Genomic DNA, 18,347 nt, shown 5'->3' with positions numbered 1-18,347 from the left:
GATCTGCCCAGGATCTTCTAGCCTTCATAGTCTCAGGTGAAAAGTCTGCTGTGATTCTGATAGGTCTTCCTTTATATGTTACTTGGCCTTTTTCTCTTACTGCCTTTAATATTCTTTCTTTGTTTAGTACATTTGGTGTTTTGATTATTATGTGACGGGAAGTATTTCTGTTCTGGTCCAGTCTGTTTGGAGTTCTGTAGGCTTCTTGTATATTCATGGGCATCTCTCTCTTTAGGTTAGGGAAGTTTTCTTCCATAATTTTATTGAAGATATTTGCTGGCCCTTTAAGTTGTAAATCTTCACTCTCATCTATGCCTATAATCCTTAGGTTTGGTCTTCTCATTGTGTCCTGGATTTCCTGGGTATTTTGGGTTACAATCTTTTTGCATTTTGCATTTTCTTTAACTGTTGAGTCCATGGTTTCTATGGTATCTTCAGCATCTGAGATTCTTTCTTCTATCTCTTGTATTCTGTTGTTGATATTTGCATCTATGTCCCCTGATTTCTTCCCAAGGCTTTCTATCTCCAAAGTTGTCTCCCTTTGAGTTTTCTTAGTTGTTTCTACTTCTGATTTTAGATCCTGGATTGTTTTGCTTAGCTCCTTCACTTGCTTGTTTGTGCTTTCCTGTAATTCTTTAAGAGATTTTTGTGTTTCCTCTTTCATGACCTCAGCCTGTTGACCACAGTTCTCCTGTATTTCTTTAAGTGTTTTTTTTTGTTTGTTTGTTTGTTTGTTTGTTTGCGTTTCCTCCTTATTGGCTTTTGTATTCTCCTTGATTTCTTTCAATGATTTTTGTGTTTCCCTTGAAAGGGCTTCTAAGTTTTGATCCATTTTCTCCTGAATTTCTTTAAGTATGTCCTTCATGTGTTCCTGTACCAGCATCATGACCAGTGATTTTAAATACAAATTTTGTTTTACTGGTGTGATGGGGTTAGTGATGTTCCTGCGTTTGCCTTTTGCCATCTAGATCTCACTGGTGTTAGTTGGTCTTGTCAGTGCTGGACTCACCAGTGCAAGCTGCCCCTTCCCAGGTGGCCTCTGGTGCACAGCTTACCTCCTGTACTGCCTGGTACAGGGTGCTGTTGCCCAGGTTGTTCAGATCCCGAAGCAGACACCTGAAGGCTCCCGCTGGGGCCTGCTGGATTCACCAGAGCACACTGACTCCTCCCAGCCGGCCTCCAGCAAGCCCCTCTTGCCTCTTGCTGGACCTGGAGATGTGGTGTTGCCGCCCAGGCTGATCTTGATCCGAAAGGGGAGAGATCTGAGGGCTCCTGCCAGAGGCCTCAGGACTAGAACCTAAGCTCCGTGCCACTGGAGCAAGCTGTGCGCTCTCCCAGACTGCCTCTGGGTGCACACCAGGTCTCCCGCACTTCCTGGAGACTGAGTGCTGTGGCCCAGGCTGTTCAGATCCCAAAGCAGACACCTGTAGGCTCCTGCAGGGGCCTGCTGGATTCACCAGAGCACACTGACTTCTCCCCTCTGGCCACCAGGAAGCCGATGACCACAGTTTTTAAGCACAATAGCAAAATTATGGCTTCAGAAGATGACCATCACCAGATAGATGGAAACAGAAAAAATGTGGTATTGATGCACAGCAGATCTTGGAAGCTAAAACCCCTGTCCAAGTGTAAGAGCTATTTTTTCAATCATGTGAATGTTAAGAAGGAAGAAAGTAAAGGACTATGTCCCATCTTATGTAACTGTTAATCACCTAGCATCTGTGTACATACAGTTCCCAGCTTCTGCTGGCTAAACGAATGTCATCTTATTGAATTTAACATGACCAATTAAGAAAAAGAGCCTAGAGAAAGGAAACTACAAAGATATCTGCTTTTATTCACTTAAAATAAAAATATAAAAATTAATAAAGCAAGAAATGGAAAGATGGGAGTGCAAAGTGTAGGAAGACAGTAAGGGGGAGAAGAGAAAGAAAGTTGAAAAGAAAAACTATGTCTTCCATCCAAATGATTGGAAATAAGATTTTGCTGGGGAAGACTCCCCAAGGATCTGGACTACAGACAAACAGAGGGAGATTGGCCAGATCAAGAAGACATGTAATATATATACTGATCCCTCTATATGAGAATAGCTCCAAGACTGGCTAAAACATGAATATTTATATATAATCAACACATCTAATTGGCTACAAAATCTTCAAGACTTATCATGACATTTTCTTAAATGGCATGGATAAAAAAAAAATACAGTTTGGCTACAGTTCAAACTAAGTTATAAGAAAAACAGATGTCTTTCACCTGCTCAAAAAAAACAAAATAACAAAAAAATCTTCATTAACTGAGCTAGGCACTTTGCACATCCCATACATTGTTGGAGTACAAATTACTAGTGAGAGTGAGGATGTGGAGAAACAGGAACACTACTCCAATTCTGGTGGGATTGCAAACTGGTACAACCACTCTGGAACCCAATCTGAACGTTCCTCAGAAAATTGGAAATAGATTCTCCTGAACACCCAGCTATACCACTCTTGGGCATAGGACTCCCAAAGGACTCCCCACCATACCACAGGGACACATGCTCCACTATGTTCATAACAGCCTCATCTGTGAGATCCAGAAGATGGAAACAACCCAGAAGTCCCACAAGGAAGAATGGATACAGAAAATGTGATTCATTTACACAATGGAATACTATTCAGCTACTAAGAACAAGGACATCATGAGTTTCATAGGCAAATAGATGGAACTAGAAAATATTATTCTGAGTAAGGTAACTCAGGCCCAAAAGGACATGCATAGTAAGTACTCACTAAAAATCGGATATTAGCCAAAAAAAAAAGGTACAGAATACCTAGGATACAATCCACAGAACTCAAGAAGCTTAACAAGTAGAAGGGTCCAAGTGAGGATGTTCCAATCCCTCTTGGGAGGGAGAAGAAAGCAATCAAGGGAGGCAGAGGAAGGGAGGGACCTGGATGGAAGAGGGAGGAGGGGAAAAGGGGAACATGATTAGGTATGAGGAAGAAAAGGAGAGAAGTCTTAAGGGCCAGCAGAATGAATGGAAATATGCAACCTCTGGAGTGGGATTTGCGAGGACCCTCTAGAAACTATCAGGGACCTGGGAGACTAGAGACTCTCAGAACTCAAAAGAGACCTTAGATGAAATGCCTAACAGTGGCAAGAGTGTATTTGAAGAGTCCACAACCAGTAGACAGACAGGGCATCAATTGAAGGAATATGGTTGCCATCCCACAGTCAAAAACTCTGACCTATAATTGTTCCTGTCTAAAAGAACTGCAAGAACAAAAAAAGGAGAAGAAACTGAGGGAAAGACAGACCCAGTGACTGGCCCAACTTGGGATCCATCTCAAGGAGAGGCTCTAAGACCTGACACTATTACTGATGCTATGGTAATTTCAGACAGGAGCCTAGCATAGCTGCCCTCCAAGAGCCCCAACAAACAGCTGAAAGAATCTGATTCAGATACTTATCCCCAACCAATGGACAGATGCTGGGGATCCCTATGGTTGAATTAGGGAAAGGCTGGAAGAAGCTGAGGAGAAGGGCAACCTCATAGGAAGATCAACAGTCTCAACTAACCTGGACCCTTGAGTTCTCTCAGATACTGAGCCACCAACCAGGCTGCATACACCAGCTGGTATGAAGCTTTTGGTATATATACAGCATAGTTCTGCCTGGTCTTGCCTGGTGGGGTGGGGTGGAAGGATGGTATCTGTCCCCTCTCTGTTCTACTATAAAGTAGAGAAGGGGTAAGGCAGGCTCTCCTGTGTTCATGCTATCAAGGTCAGGCCATCTTCTACTCTCATACCCAGGGCCAACTCTCTAATTTTCTGTCCAAGCAAGGTGCAGGGCCCTCTCTCCCATGTGCTGCAGCCTGTGAGGGGCAGGGACACCTCTCCTGCTCTCATGACACCACAGTCAGCTCTTCTGTCTGCTGCAGATAGCAGCAAGGTTGGGAGAACACCTCTCCCTTGCCCAGGCTGCTATATGGAAATCTAGTTGCCGGACCAGAGTCCCCATGCTCACATGCCCAGGGCCAGCACTTCCAAGATAGCCTGGCAAAGGATAAGGTCAATTCTCCACAGTCTTCAGACATCATTATGTCCCCAAGTGACAGCCTGACCAGGGTCATTTGCCTGGTCATTGGTGGTAACAGACCCCTGTGGGTGTAGAGAAAAGTCAGACACAGTCCCTGGGGGCAGCACAGGCCAGGACTCCATCATGGTCTCAGATGGCATTACCAGCTACCCACATCAGGATGTTCCTCACCAACCTCAAGTTTCCAGTTCTTCCTCTCTTCACTGTGCCCACATTCTTTAGGTTCTCTTTCTCTTCCATTTCTCTACCACATAGTTGCTCCTCTTAGTGGTAGCCAGGGTCTCTGAATGTCTGGAGTCATCTCAGGACTCATTTTAAGAGTGCTATGTCCCAGCCATGCATTGTGGAGCCAGGCAGTGGTCATCTCAGTTGTAGTCTTCCCCTGTCCAGGCCTGCCCTGCACCAGACTGGTGGTCATCACAGGATAGTGATGACCCCATGGCACCCGACTGGTGATCCTCTGGGGCTTTATTCTCACCATGTGTGCCTGAGTGCCCCTTTGCAAAAGTTGTCTATCTTGCTATTTCCGGCGGCGGCAGTGCAGCAGTGGCTGGTCCAGCTGAAGGGCCATCAGCAGTGGAACCAAGGCGACACAGGGTCCAGTTAGGCCCTGCGCCCACGACCACTGACCTTCGCTGACCAGCCGGGCGGCAAGCAGCTGCAGTTGTGCGGTGCCTTTCCTGCACGGAAGCCACTTCAGAACTCGGCCTCCCACCAGTCAGGAGAGGTGCATCCATCTTGGTTCCGGACTCCAGGGATCGGACACACTAAGGTACACAAACATAACCCGAGGCCAACACCGCGGTGGTCTGAGCCCGACGGGCGTTGGCCTGCACCCAGGCCCTGGGCTGGTCGGGGGGGGGCATCAGGGTGCCAACCCAGCCAGGAGGTTTTTTGCCCAGGCCTGCGCGCATGCCACCGCCATTTTGCCTGCAGGACAACAGAGAGCTCTGGCTAGCAGACCTGTAACAGGCATAGCTTGAGGCTAACAAAGCGGGGGTCTAGGCCCCAAAAGGCACAGGACTGACCCCAAGAACTGGGCGGCTTGGTGGGCCATCTGTGAGTCAACCCGCCCAGGAGGTTGTTAGCACAGCAGACTCTCCCGGTGCTTTCAGGGAGCGAGGGCGCGCACGCCCGCCATCCTAGTCACCTGGCGGACCCAATTAACAGTCATAGACCTAGGGGAACTTTGCTCAGACCTTGGCCTCCCAGGCTTTTGCCTGGACTCAGGGACTGGGCGACTAGGCTAACCTTGTGTGCGCCAGCCCGGTTGGCGGATCAGCTGCCCAGCGGAGTGAGCGGAACACAGGGGAGGTCACAGCAGCATACACCGTCGGCACTCCCTGGGGGTGCACACGGGCTCCATCTGGTCCACAGACACAATCTGGGGCAAGGCCTCAGGCGGAAGCCCTCAGCTCTACTCTCTCCCCTTCCGGATCCAGATCAGCCTGGGCGGCAGCACCACATCTCCAAGTCCTGCAAGTGGCTAGCTGGGCTTCCAGGCGGCCAGCTGGGAGAAGTCAGTGTGCTCCAGTGAATCCAGCGGGCCCCAGCGGGAGCCTTCGGGTGCCTGCTTTGGGATCTGAACAGCCTGGGCAGCAGCACCCTGTCTACAAGCAGTGCAGGAGGTAAGCTGTGCACCAGAGGCCAACTGGGAAGGGGTAGCTTGCACTGGTGAGTCCAGCACTGACAAGACAAACTAACACCAGTGAGAACTAGATGGCAAAAGGCAAACGCAGGAACGTCACTAACAGAAATCAAGGCAATATGGCAACATCTGAACGCAATTCTCCTCTACCAACATGTCCTGGATACCCCATCACACCAGTAAAACAAGATTTGGATTTAAAATCACTGGTCATGATGCTGGTACACGGACACATGAAGGACATACTTAAAGAAATTCAGGAGAAAATGGATCAAAAGTTAGAAGCCCTTGCAAGGGAAACACAAAAATCATTGAAAGAAATCCAGGAGAATACAAAAGCCAACAAGGAGGAAATGCAAAAAACACTTAAAGAAATACAGGAGAACTTTGGTCAACAGGCTGAGGTCATGAAAGACGAAACACAAAAATCTCTTAAAGAAATACAAGAGAACTTTGGTCAACAGGCTGAGGTCATGACAGAGGAAACACAAAAATCTCTTAAAGAATTACAGGAAAGCACAAACAAGCAAGTGAAGGAGCTAAGCAAAACCATCCAGGATCTAAAATCAGAGGTAGAAACAACTAAGAAAACTCAAAGGGAGACAACTTTGGAGATAGAAAGCCTTGGAAAGAAATCAGGGGACAGAAATGCAAATATCAACAACAGAATACAAGAGATAGAAGAAAGAATCTCAGATGCTGAAGATTCCATAGAAACCATGGACTCAACAGTTAAAGAAAATGCAAAATGCAAAAAGCTTGTAACCCAAAATATCCAGGAAATCCAGGACACAATGAGAAGACCAAACCTAAGGATTATAGGCATAGATGAGAGTGAAGATTTACAACTTAAAGGGCCAGCAAATATCTTCAATAAAATTATGGAAGAAAACTTCCCTAACCTAAAGAGAGAGATGCCCATGAATATACAAGAAGCCTACAGAACTCCAAACAGACTGGACCAGAACAGAAATACTTCCCGTCACATAATAATCAAAACACCAAATGTTCTAAACAAAGAAAGAATACTAAAGGCAGTAAAAGAAAAAGGCCAAGTAACATATAAAGGAAGACCTATCAGAATCACAGCAGACTTTTCACCTGAGACTATGAAGGCTAGAAGGTCCTGGGCAGATCTCATGCAGACTCTAAGAGAACACAAATGCCAACCAAAACTACTATATCCAGCAAAACTCTCAATCACCATAGATGGAGAAACTAAGATATTTCATGACAAAACCAAGTTTACCCAATATCTATCCACAAACCCAGCACTAAAAAGGATAATAGGAGGACAACACCAATACAAGGAGGGAAACTTCACCCTGGAAAAAGCAAGATAGTAACCTTTCATCAAACCCAAAAGAAGTTAAGCATTCAAATTTAAAAAATAACGTCAAAAATGATAGGAAGTAACAATCACTATTCCTTAATATCTCTTAACATCAATGGACTTAATGCCCCAATTAAAAGACACAGACTAACTGAATGGATACATAAACAGGACCCTACATTTTGCTGCTTACAGGAAACACACCTCAGGGTCAAAGACAAACACTACCTTAGAGTAAAAGGCTGGAAGACAATTTTACAAGCAAATGGTCTCAGGAAACAAGCTGGAGTAGCCATTTTAATATCAGATAAAATTGACTTTCAACCCAAAGTCATCAAAAGAGACCCTGAGGGACACTTCTTTCTGGTCAAAGGAAAAATACAAAAAGAAGAACTGTCAATCCTGAACATCTATGCCCCAAATGCAAGGGCACCCTCTTTCGTAAAAGAAACTTTATTAAAGCTCAAAGCACACATTGCACCTAACACAATAATTGTGGGTGACTTCAACACTGCACTTTCCTCAATGGACCGATCAGGAAAACAGAAACTAAACAGGGACACAATGAAACTAATTGAAGCTTTGGACCAATTAGATTTAACAGATATATATAGAACATTCTATCCTAAAACAAAAGAATATACCTTTTTCTCAGCACCTCATGGTACCTTCTCCAAAATCGACCATATAATTGGTCACAAGACAGACCTCAACAAATATAAGAAGATAGAACTAATCCCATGCCTCCTATCTGATCACTATGGAGTAAAAGTGGTCTTCAATAGCAACAGAAACAACAGAAAACCCACATACACATGGAAACTGAACAATTCTCTACTCAATGATACCTTGGTCAAGGAAGAAATAAAGAAAGAAATTAAAGACTTTTTAGAACACAATGAAAATGAAAACACAACATACCCAAATCTATGGGACACAATGAAAGCAGTGCTAAGAGGAAAACTCATAGCCCTGAGTGCCTCCAAAAAGAAAATGGAGAGAGCATACATTACCAGCTTAATGACACACCTGAAAGCCCTAGAACAAAAAGAAGGTATTTCGCCCAGGAGGAATAGAAGGCAGGAAATCATCAAACTCAGGGCCGAAATCAATCAAGTAGAAACAAAGAGAACCAAACAAAAAATCAACAAAACCAGGAGCTGGTTCTTTGAGAAAATCAACAAGATAGATAAACCCTTAGCCAGACTGACCAAAGGGCACAGAGAAAGTATCCAAATTAACAAACTTAGAAATGAAAAGGGAGATATAACAAAGGAAACTGAGGAAATCCAAAAAATCATCAGATCCTACTACAAGAGCCTGTACTCAACACAACTGGAGAATCTGGAGGAAATGGACAATTTCCTTGACAGATACCAAATACCAAAATTAAATCAGGACCAACTAGACCATCTAAACAGTCCCATAATGCCTAAAGAAATAGAAAGAGTCATAGAAAGTCTTCCAACCAAAAAAAGCACAGGACCAGATGGCTTCAGTGCAGAATTCTACCAGATCTTCAAATAAGAGTTAACACCAATACTCTTCAAACTATTCCACAAAATAGAAACAGAAGAAACACTACCCAATTCCTTCTACGATGCCACAATTACGCTGATACCAAAGCCACACAAAGATCCAACAAAGAAAGAGAACTTCAGAACAATTTCCCTTATGAACATCGATGCAAAAATACTCAATAAAATTCTTGCCAACCGAATCCAAGAACACATCAAAATGATCATCCACCATGATCAAGTAGGCTTTATCCCGGGAATGCAGGGTTGGTTCAATATACAGAAATCCATCAATAAAATCCATGACATAAACAAACTCAAAGAACAAAACCACATGGTCATTTCATTGGATGCTGAAAAAGCATTTGACAAAATTCAGCATCCTTTCATGCTTAAAGTCTTGGAGAGAACAGGAATTCAAGGCCCATACCTAAACATAGTAAAAGCAATATACAGCAAACCGGTAGCCAGCATCAAACTAAATGGAGAGAAACTTGAAGCAATCCCACTGAAATCAGGGACCAGACAAGGCTGCCCCCTTTCTCCTTATCTTTTCAATATTGTACTTGAGGTACTAGCTTGGGCAATTCGACAACATAAGGAGGTCAAAAGGATACAAATTGGAAAGGAAGAAGTCAAACTCTCATTATTTGGAGACGACATGATCGTCTACCTAAGTGACCCAAAGAACTCCACTAGAGAGCTCCTACAGCTGATAAACAACTTCAGCAAAGTGGCAGGTTATAAAATCAACTCAAGCAAATCAGTGGCCTTCCTATACTCAAAGGATAAGCAGGCTGAGAAAGAAATTAGGGAAATGACCCCCTTCACAATAGCCACAAACAGTATAAAGTATCTTGGGGTGACTCTTACCGAACATGTGAAAGATCTGTATGACAACAACTTCAAGACTCTGAAGAAGAAAATGGAAGAAGACCTCAAAAAATGGGAAAACCTCCCATGCTCATGGATCGGTAGAATCAATATAGTTAAAATGGCCATTTTGCCTAAAGCACTATACAGATTCAATGCAATACCCATCAAAATCCCAACTCAATTCTTCACAGAGTTAGAAAGAGCAATTATCAAATTCATCTGGAACAACAAAAAAAAACCAGGATAGCTAAAACTATTCTCAGCAACAAAAGAAAATCTGGGGGAATCAGTATCCCTGACCTCAAGCAATACTACAGAGCAATAGTGTTAAAAACTGCATGGTATTGGTACACTGACAGGCAGGAGGATCAATGGAACAGGATTGAAGATCCAGAAATGAACCCACACACCTATGGCCACTTGATTCTCGACAAAGAGGCTGAAAACATCCAATGGAAAAAAGATAGCCTTTTCAACAAATGGTGCTGGTTCAACTGGAGGTCAGCATGCAGAAGAATGCGAATTGATCCATCCTTGTCTCCTTGTACTAAGCTCAAATCCAAATGGTTCAAGGACCTCCACATAAAGCCAGACACTCTGAAGCTAATAGAAAAGAAACTGGGGAAGAGCCTTGAGGACATCAGTACAGGGAGAAAGTTTCTGAACAGAACACCAATAGCGTATGCTCTAAGAGCAAGAATTGACAAATGGGACCTCATAAAATTACAAAGTTTCTGTAAGGCAAAGGACACCATCAAGAGGACAAATCGGCAACCAACAAATTGGGAAAAGATCTTCACCAATCCTACATCAGATAGAGGGCTAATATCCAATATATATAAAGAACTCAAGAAGTTAGACTCCAGAAAAACAAACAACCCTATTAAAAAGTGGGGTAAAGAGTTAAACAAAGAATTCTCACCTGAAGAACTTCGGATGGCGGAGAAGCATCTTAAAAAATGCTCAACTTCATTAGTCATTAGGGAAATGCAAATCAAAACAACCCTAAGATTTCATCTACACCAGTCATAATGGCTAAGATTAAAAATTCAGGAGACAGCAGGTGTTGGAGAGGTTGTGGAGAAAGAGGAACACTCCTCCACTGCTGGTGGGGTGGCAAATTGGTACAACCACTCTGGAAAGCAGTCTGGCGGTTCCTCCGAAAACTGGGCACCTCACTTCCAGAAGATCCTGCTATACCACTCCTGGGCATATACCCAGTAGATTCCCCACCATGTAATAAGGATACATGTTCTACTATGTTCATAGCAGCCCTATTTATAATTGCCAGATGCTGGAAAGAACCCAGGTATCCCTCAACAGAAGAGTGGATGCAAAAAATGTGGTATATCTACACAATGGAGTACTATTCAGCCATTAGAAACAATGAATTCATGAAATTCTTAGGCAAATGGATGGAGCTAGAGAACATCATACTAAGTGAGGTAACCCAGACTCAAAAGGTGAATCATGGTATGCACTCACTAATAAGTGGATATTAACCTAGAAAACTGGAATACCCAAAACATAATCCACACATCAAATGAGGTACAAGAAGAAAGGAGGAGTGGCCCCTGGTTCTGGAAAGACTCAGTGAAACAGTATTCAGCAAAACCAGAACGGGGAAGTGGGAAGGGGTGGGTGGGAGGACAGGGGAAGAGAAGGGGGCTTACGAGACTTTCGGGGAGTGGGGGGGGCTAGAAAAGGGGAAATCATTTGAAATGTAAATAAATTAATATCGAATAAAAAAAAGTTGTCTATCTTGACCTTACTCTCTCCTGGGCCCTAGTTCCCAGGTGGGGTTCTTCTAGTCTCCAGCTTGCTCCTTGTCCTGGGAGCCCACCTGGGCCTTCCTGAGGCCAGCCTGGTGGTAGCCTCAGGCTCACTTTTTTCAGTGGTTTTTAGGCTACTAAACATTCCGGTGTTCACAGATCAGAACACTGAGTGTAGACATAACACCCCCCCTCTCTCTTTCTCTCTCCCTCTCTTTCTCTCTCTCTGTCTCTCTCTCTCTTTCTCTCTCTTTCTCTCTCTCTCCTCTCTCTCTCTCTCTCTCTCTCTCTCTCTCTTTCTCTCTCTCTCTCTCTCTCTCCTCCCTACTGATGCACATGCGACACAGCAGCCACACATGCAAAGCCTGCTAGAGGCAGAGAAGACATTCTAGGAGTAGTAGTAGTAGTAGTAGTAGTAGTAGTAGTAGTAGCAGTAGTAGTATACTCCTTTATTTATTGCAAATGCTACCCCTTCCTTGTCCCACCTCCCAGACCCAGAGTTCTTAACCCCATCCTCCTTCCCCTTTGCTTCTGAGAGGGTGCTCCCTCACCAACTCACCAATCCCCACCTCACCCCTGCCCGCATTCCCCTTCCATGGGTTATCAAGTTTCTACGGGATTAGGCACATCCTCTCTCACTGAGACCAGACAAGGCAGTCCTCTGCTAGATATGTGCCAGGGGCCACAGACCAGCCCATGTTTGCTATTTGGTTCGTGGCTCAGTCTCTGGGAGCTTGCAAGGGTTCAGGTTAGTTAACACTGTTGTTCTTCTGAAGGGGTTGCAAACCCCTTCCTCTCCTTCAGTCCTTCTCTTAACTCTTGTACTGGGGGTTCCAATGGTTGGCTGTAAATATCTACATCTGCCTCAGTCAGATGCTGGCAGAGCCTCTCAGAGGGCAACCATGCTAGGCTCCTGTTTGCAAGGATAGCATGTCTTCAATAAAAGCGTCAGGGTTGGGTGCCCAGAGCAGATGTTCTTAACAGAAGTCTCTCCCTGTGCTTTTGTACCTTGACTAGAAGTTAGCTTGGTACTGACACCTGATAGATGGAGATTGCCAAGCTGGTAATACAGACTCCAACCAGGGCTGGCCTTACGGTGATCCCAGCGTAGAGCATCCTCATTGTGCATTGTGGCATCTAAAATTTCCCTTATATCAGAGAGAGGACAGCTGGAAGGACTTCTTCCTCTGGCATCAGGTCTTCATTTTGCTTGATTCCAGAATCTTCTGACAAGCTGTACTCCTGGCCTTTCTCCACTCGAGGAACTTTTGCTTCCTCTGATGCTTTGTCAGGAGTTTGTCTGGGACAGAGGGCCAATGGATACCTGGGCCTCCCTCCTGTGTACATGACTTCTGCTTAGAAGAGAACAACATCTTGAGAAGTGGTGAGTTTAGTGTCACTACTTAAAAAGAGGCAGATGCTGTCTTTCAGGCCTGTTTCTCTACATTTTCCTGATAAACATTAGTGGGGGGAAAGGTAAAGGCTGTGTCTCAGGCTGATTTTTGTGCATTTCCCTGATAAGCACTCAGCTGAAACCTCTGTAATAAGCTCAGTGGTATCTAAAAACCTCAGGCTTCTACCAATATTATTATGACAGCAAAGTCAGAAAATTTACAAGAAACAACCAAAAAAAATCAGCCCCAGATCCATTTCTCTAATGAGCATAGATGCCAATATTATAAATAAAATATCTACCAAAACAAATTTAAGAACAAATTAAGAAGATCATATTCACAACTACCTTTCTTATACCTGTGATGCAAGAGCATACTGGTATAAACAAAGCAGTAAGATAAATATACTCTAAATAAACTGAGGGGCAGAAATCACATGACCATCTTCATTTAAAAAAGAGATTTGCCAGTATTGAACATATCTTCATATTAGAAGTCTGGCAGAAATTAGAAATAGATGAAACATAGCTCAACATAATAAAGACTATATATGACAAACGTGTAGCTTACTTCATAATAAATGGGAAAAATTCATGAGAACATGAAGACTGGAATAGACAAAGGTAGCCACTGTCAATCCTCATTAAATTAGAAATTTGGATGACATAGAGTGAAATTTCAGATGCATTATTCATAACTCATTTTTCAAGTAACAAATTCCAAGGAAGTTTCAGACGTACCTGGGACAGAAGGAGCTGCTATCACAGTCCCTGTATTTGTCAGTCCCTGTGTTGGCAAGTCAGGTAAGGAGTGTGGATGGCATCATTACCAATAGATGCCACATGTCCTCTGTTAGGTTCTATGCTAATCACTCATCATTAACATTCTCCAAACGATGTAAATAGTAGTATTCCTTTGTCTCCTATGAAAGGGCTGTGTCTCAGGCTGATTACTGGGCATTTCCCTGATAAACACTCAGCTGAAGCTCTTTAAAAACTTTGAAGAAATTGAAGTTTGATAAGTCTTATCTTCTTTCTGTTATCCAGATATTGGGTATAATTGGATTTTGGACTCTTGCTTCTAGGTTCAAGCTACAACCAAATACTCCACTTAGGAAGGCTCAGACCTATCACAGGTTTTTGCGTAGACTATTTCTTTGCAGTTCTAAATAATTTTATGAAGTTGACTCTTTTTTATCCAAAGAACACATATATGCTAAAAATTTTGGCAGATAATATTTCTTTTTTAAGGATATCTATAATGTATTTTTATTTGACTTCCTAATTTCTTCATTTATTTGAGACTATATGATTATTTCTTTGCTTTTTATGACCACACAACTGCTTATGAAGACTTTATTGTATGCCAAAACTTAGATAAGGCTTTTGTTTTACCATGTTAGAATTCTATAGGTCATATTAAACAAATGGCTCAGTTATTAAATCTACTGTACAAGCACAGGGCCTTGGGTTGTTTAGCAGCACTCACATGGTGGTTCACCACAATTCATGACTCTACTTCCAGGGGGTCTAAAACATTCCTTTCACCTACCCAGACACTGGGTATACATGTGGTATGGCAGATAATATTTCAAAAGTATCTTTCAAGAATAGTGACATTTTTCTTTTGAAAGGAATTAATACAGTTAATTTTTAAAGTTTCATATGAAAATTATTCATATAGATATAATTTAAATTTAGATGGCTACATCTTCTAGATTACAAGCTTATTCATGAGATTTCTTATTAGACTTGATTAGTATTCCATTCCTCATTCTATTATAATGGCAATTACACATACTCATTAATCCCAGAATATTACTGAACATTTCAAATATACTAAGATAGAATCTGCAAATATCAACTGAATATTTAAATTGATCATTTAAGTTCATAAGTGGAAAGTGAAGAGTTAGTTGGAATTTGGGGAAGGGTATCAATGCACTAACATATTTCTATTTGTGTATCAAGTGCCATGAAAATCACACACATATATTGAAGCTTAAATTGAACTTCATGTTTCAGGATCAACCAAAAATGATTCAGGGATGACGTAAAATACACTAGGAGGCTGAGAACTTCTCTCCCCTGTATTGGCCTTTCCTTGCAGTATTTATCTTATACTTCTAAGTCACTTTCACTGAAATAATTCACATTTCTTCTAAATTAAGCACTGAAAAGTTGATATTTCCTCTTGTTTCTCTGAAGTCTATGATAGCGTTACAACAGATGCTTTTGGGGAAAAAATGCTAAGGCCACATTGCTCTGAACTGCAAAATGCAGCTGCAGTTTGCTTGTGTTAACAGAGACTGGCGATCTCTCTACAAGCATTGGATAGTCATGAGCTATTATATACAGAGTCAGACAAAATAACTAAACAATCGACCCAATGAATAAAAAATGTAGCGTGTTGTCGTAACCATTGGGAAGGAAATGTGTCTAGGTCATAATTGTTCGCAAATGGTCTGCATGGTTATTCTAGAGTATCCATAGCAATTTCCCTACAAATGGCCATTAAATGAGACAGCGTCAGGGTGAGCAAAACAGTTCTGCTCTGTGACTGAAAATGACACTAAGAACATTCTGTGCAATTGCTCAGTCCATGAATCCATGGGCCTGATGCTAATATACGGAAGTCTAAAATAATGCATGGTTTCAAATTCACTGGATTTCGACAAACCATATACCACAGGATGTATTCTAATTTTCATTTCCTCCATCATTGTATAGATCCATCCATATTCAAAGCCTTCACATGATATTTTTAATTATAAGCTTTTAAATGTCTGGCAATCTGGCATGTGTAGAGTAAAATTTCCTTATGAGCTTTACATCTCCCTAAATACCTATTCATCTTTATAGGTTCTCTGTCCATTTAAACTCAATCTACAAGTTGTGTGCTAATTTACACTTCACGTTCTATTTAATTAGTTATATGTCTTGACTGATATTTATGTCTTTTTATCTTATAACTATTATTTCTTATTGGTTCAGTATCTTGTCAACATATTTGACACAAATGTTCTCTGTCATTTTCATTATGATGCTATTGGGTTGGCCCTTAATGAGCAGGGAGAGATTGTATCGGTCAGATTCTGCTGCTGTAGAAAAATAGCATAAACCACCTACTTTACGGACAATCAAAACTCATATTTTCAATGTGAGACCTAGAAAGTTCAAGGCCAAACTAACAATAAAATGGTGTTGTCTACTGAGGATCCTCCTCGCATACCAGTCTCTAACTATGTCTTCACCTGACTAAAGTGTCAAGATTTGCTCTGGTCCCCCTATGAATTCCATCCCAGTTATGAAACTCCATGTTCATGACCTAGTTCAGAGGTTATTTACCTTCCTAATGATGCAACCCTTTAATACAGTTCATCATATTGTGGCAACCCAAACCATAAAATTATTTTTGTTTCTACTTCATAACTATAATGTTCCCACTGTTCTGAATGATGATGCAGATACCTGATATTTGACTCCTGTGAAAGAATCATTAGATCCCCCAAAGAGGCAAAGACCTACAAGTTAAGAACCACTGACTTAGTTACTCCCAAAGGCTGTACTTTCAAAGAACCTTACATTAGGTTATAGCTTCAATAAATCACTTTTGTGTAGATATAAATATTCAGGCCATAGTCTTCATTCTTTTAGATGTTTTCATTTTAAAGAATATAACTTCCTTTGTTGCTAGTTTTTGTGACTAGCTCTTAAAATTATCCCATAGACTCATCACGATGCCTCAGCTATATAGAAGGTAATATATCTGACTTGCAATATTTTGTACTTTTCAATTTCTTTAAAAGTATTTTTTTAATTTCATACTTTTCCACGTGGGTTGTCAGTTATCCCAGAACTTTCTGCTGCCTGCTCTGTCTCTTCCTACTGATTACATGACCAAACCTCTCACATCTTCAACTTCAATGTCACTTCTTGCCTCTCGGTTATATTCTATCCATCAGCTCTATCATAGAATAGATATCCATCATAGAATGTCAATGCACACCTCAGAGTTAAAGAATCTTTTGGAAACACTGTTATTTCTGTGGACACTTTCCCACAAGTTTTCTTTTCCTCTTAAAGAAACATTGTGAGGAATTACAGTTTTAAAGTATCACTAACTGCCAAGGGGTCCCCATGTGAATATGAAGAAGGGCATACTGAAGCCAACCAAATGTGCCAAGGGGTAGTTGGAACTAGGAGACAGTGGTGGAGCTTGAAAACAGCATTGCAAGCTAGGTGAGAGAGTAGAAGTGGTGGTAGGTTAGATATGTTTGGTGACAGAAAGAGCAAGCTGTAGGAGTTCGGTGTGCTTGCTTGAAAAAATACACAAATTATAGTGCATGACTAAAGAAGCAGGGTAAAAAAGATATTACTTATTGAGAACCTAAAAACCAAACAAACAAAAACAAGACAAAACAAAACAAAAACATATATGTCAAGTAACATTAGACTAAAGTGTAATCACTAAATAAAGAGCTGATGTGCTCTTACAACTCATTTTATTTCATAATTATCCTTGCATTTGATACACTTTCTATTTATAAAGGGAGACTTGGAAAATTGGAGTTGACACCATGACCTCTCTTTCTCTGTCTTAATTAAACAGGTTGCATCTTGAGAATGTGCTATCACTGCAAGATATTTATTTCAGGTGTGTTCTGCCCAGGCTCCCTGCTATTTTAAGTGCTTGAGTCTCTAAGAATCCACTCTCCACATTGTCCTACTTGCTGACACTTACGGAAAGTAAGACTCACACTGTGTCAAAATAGGAAGAAAAAACTCAGAAGCTATCTGCCTACACTTTGAATTGCACAAAAGCAATGAGAAACAGCTTTAGAGTCCAGACTTCCAGTTTGCCTGGCTGCCTCGGTCCTCCCTAAGTGCTGTTTGACTGGAACACTATTTGCCTTTCTTTGCCTCTGGCATTTCAAACTAAGAGGGTTCTCTAGAGTAACAAAACTTATTAGAATCTCTCTGTATGTCTCTGTCTCCCGATTGTCTTCCTGTCTGTTTCCGACCCCTCTCTCTTTGTCTCTCCATCTCTGTCTCTCCATCTCTCCCTCTCCCTCCCCCCTCTGTGTGTGTGTGTGTGTGTGTGTGTGTGTATTTATTATGAATGGTGTCTTAGCAAGGGTTGTCATTGCTATGAAGGGGCACCATGACCAAGGCAACTCTTACAAGGACATTTAATTGGGGCTGGTTCCCATATCACCATTGGAGCTTCAGTCCATAATCATCAAGAAATGAAACATGGCATCATCTAATCAGGTATAGAGATGGAGGAGATGAGAGTTCTCTCTTGTTCCGACAGACAAACAGGAGTAGACTGGCTTCTAGGCAGCTAGGAGGATGTTCTCTCAAAGCCCACCCCCATACTTAAACACCTCCTCCAAATAGGTAACACCTCTTAATAGTGACACTCCCTGGACCAAGCATCTTTAAAACAACATAGTATATATGTATGTATGCATGTATGTATGTATGCATGCATGCATGTATTACATATGCATGCATGTATTATGTATGCATGCACATATGTATGTATAAAGGGAATTTGTTAGAATGACTTACATGCGAGATCTAACTAGCTCAACAATGGCAGGCTATGAAAAGAAAGTCCAAGAATCCAGTAGTTGCTCACTACAGAAGGCTCGATGTCTCTGCTCTTCTTCATTATACTCTGGAATCCAGAAGATGTGGGATCTAATGTCATTGAATAAAT

At 41.9% G+C, this 18,347-nt stretch overlaps 3 pseudogenes; 1 reads left to right on the top strand and 2 right to left on the bottom strand.

Moving 5' to 3' along the window:
* Positions 1–11,359: 11,359 nt before the first annotated feature.
* On the bottom strand, positions 11,360–11,411 carry LOC127667162 (uncharacterized; annotated as a pseudogene).
* A 123-nt stretch (positions 11,412–11,534) lies between these two features.
* Positions 11,535–11,605, bottom strand: LOC127667161 (uncharacterized; annotated as a pseudogene).
* A 6,270-nt stretch (positions 11,606–17,875) lies between these two features.
* Positions 17,876–18,347, top strand: part of LOC127667096 (60S ribosomal protein L5-like) — a 2,162-nt pseudogene continuing 1,690 nt past the window's right edge.

Source organism: Apodemus sylvaticus, chromosome 16, assembly GCF_947179515.1.
Source record: "Apodemus sylvaticus chromosome 16, mApoSyl1.1, whole genome shotgun sequence".
Taxonomy (NCBI): domain Eukaryota; kingdom Metazoa; phylum Chordata; class Mammalia; order Rodentia; family Muridae; genus Apodemus; species Apodemus sylvaticus.
This window is presented reverse-complemented; position numbering and strand designations above follow the sequence as displayed.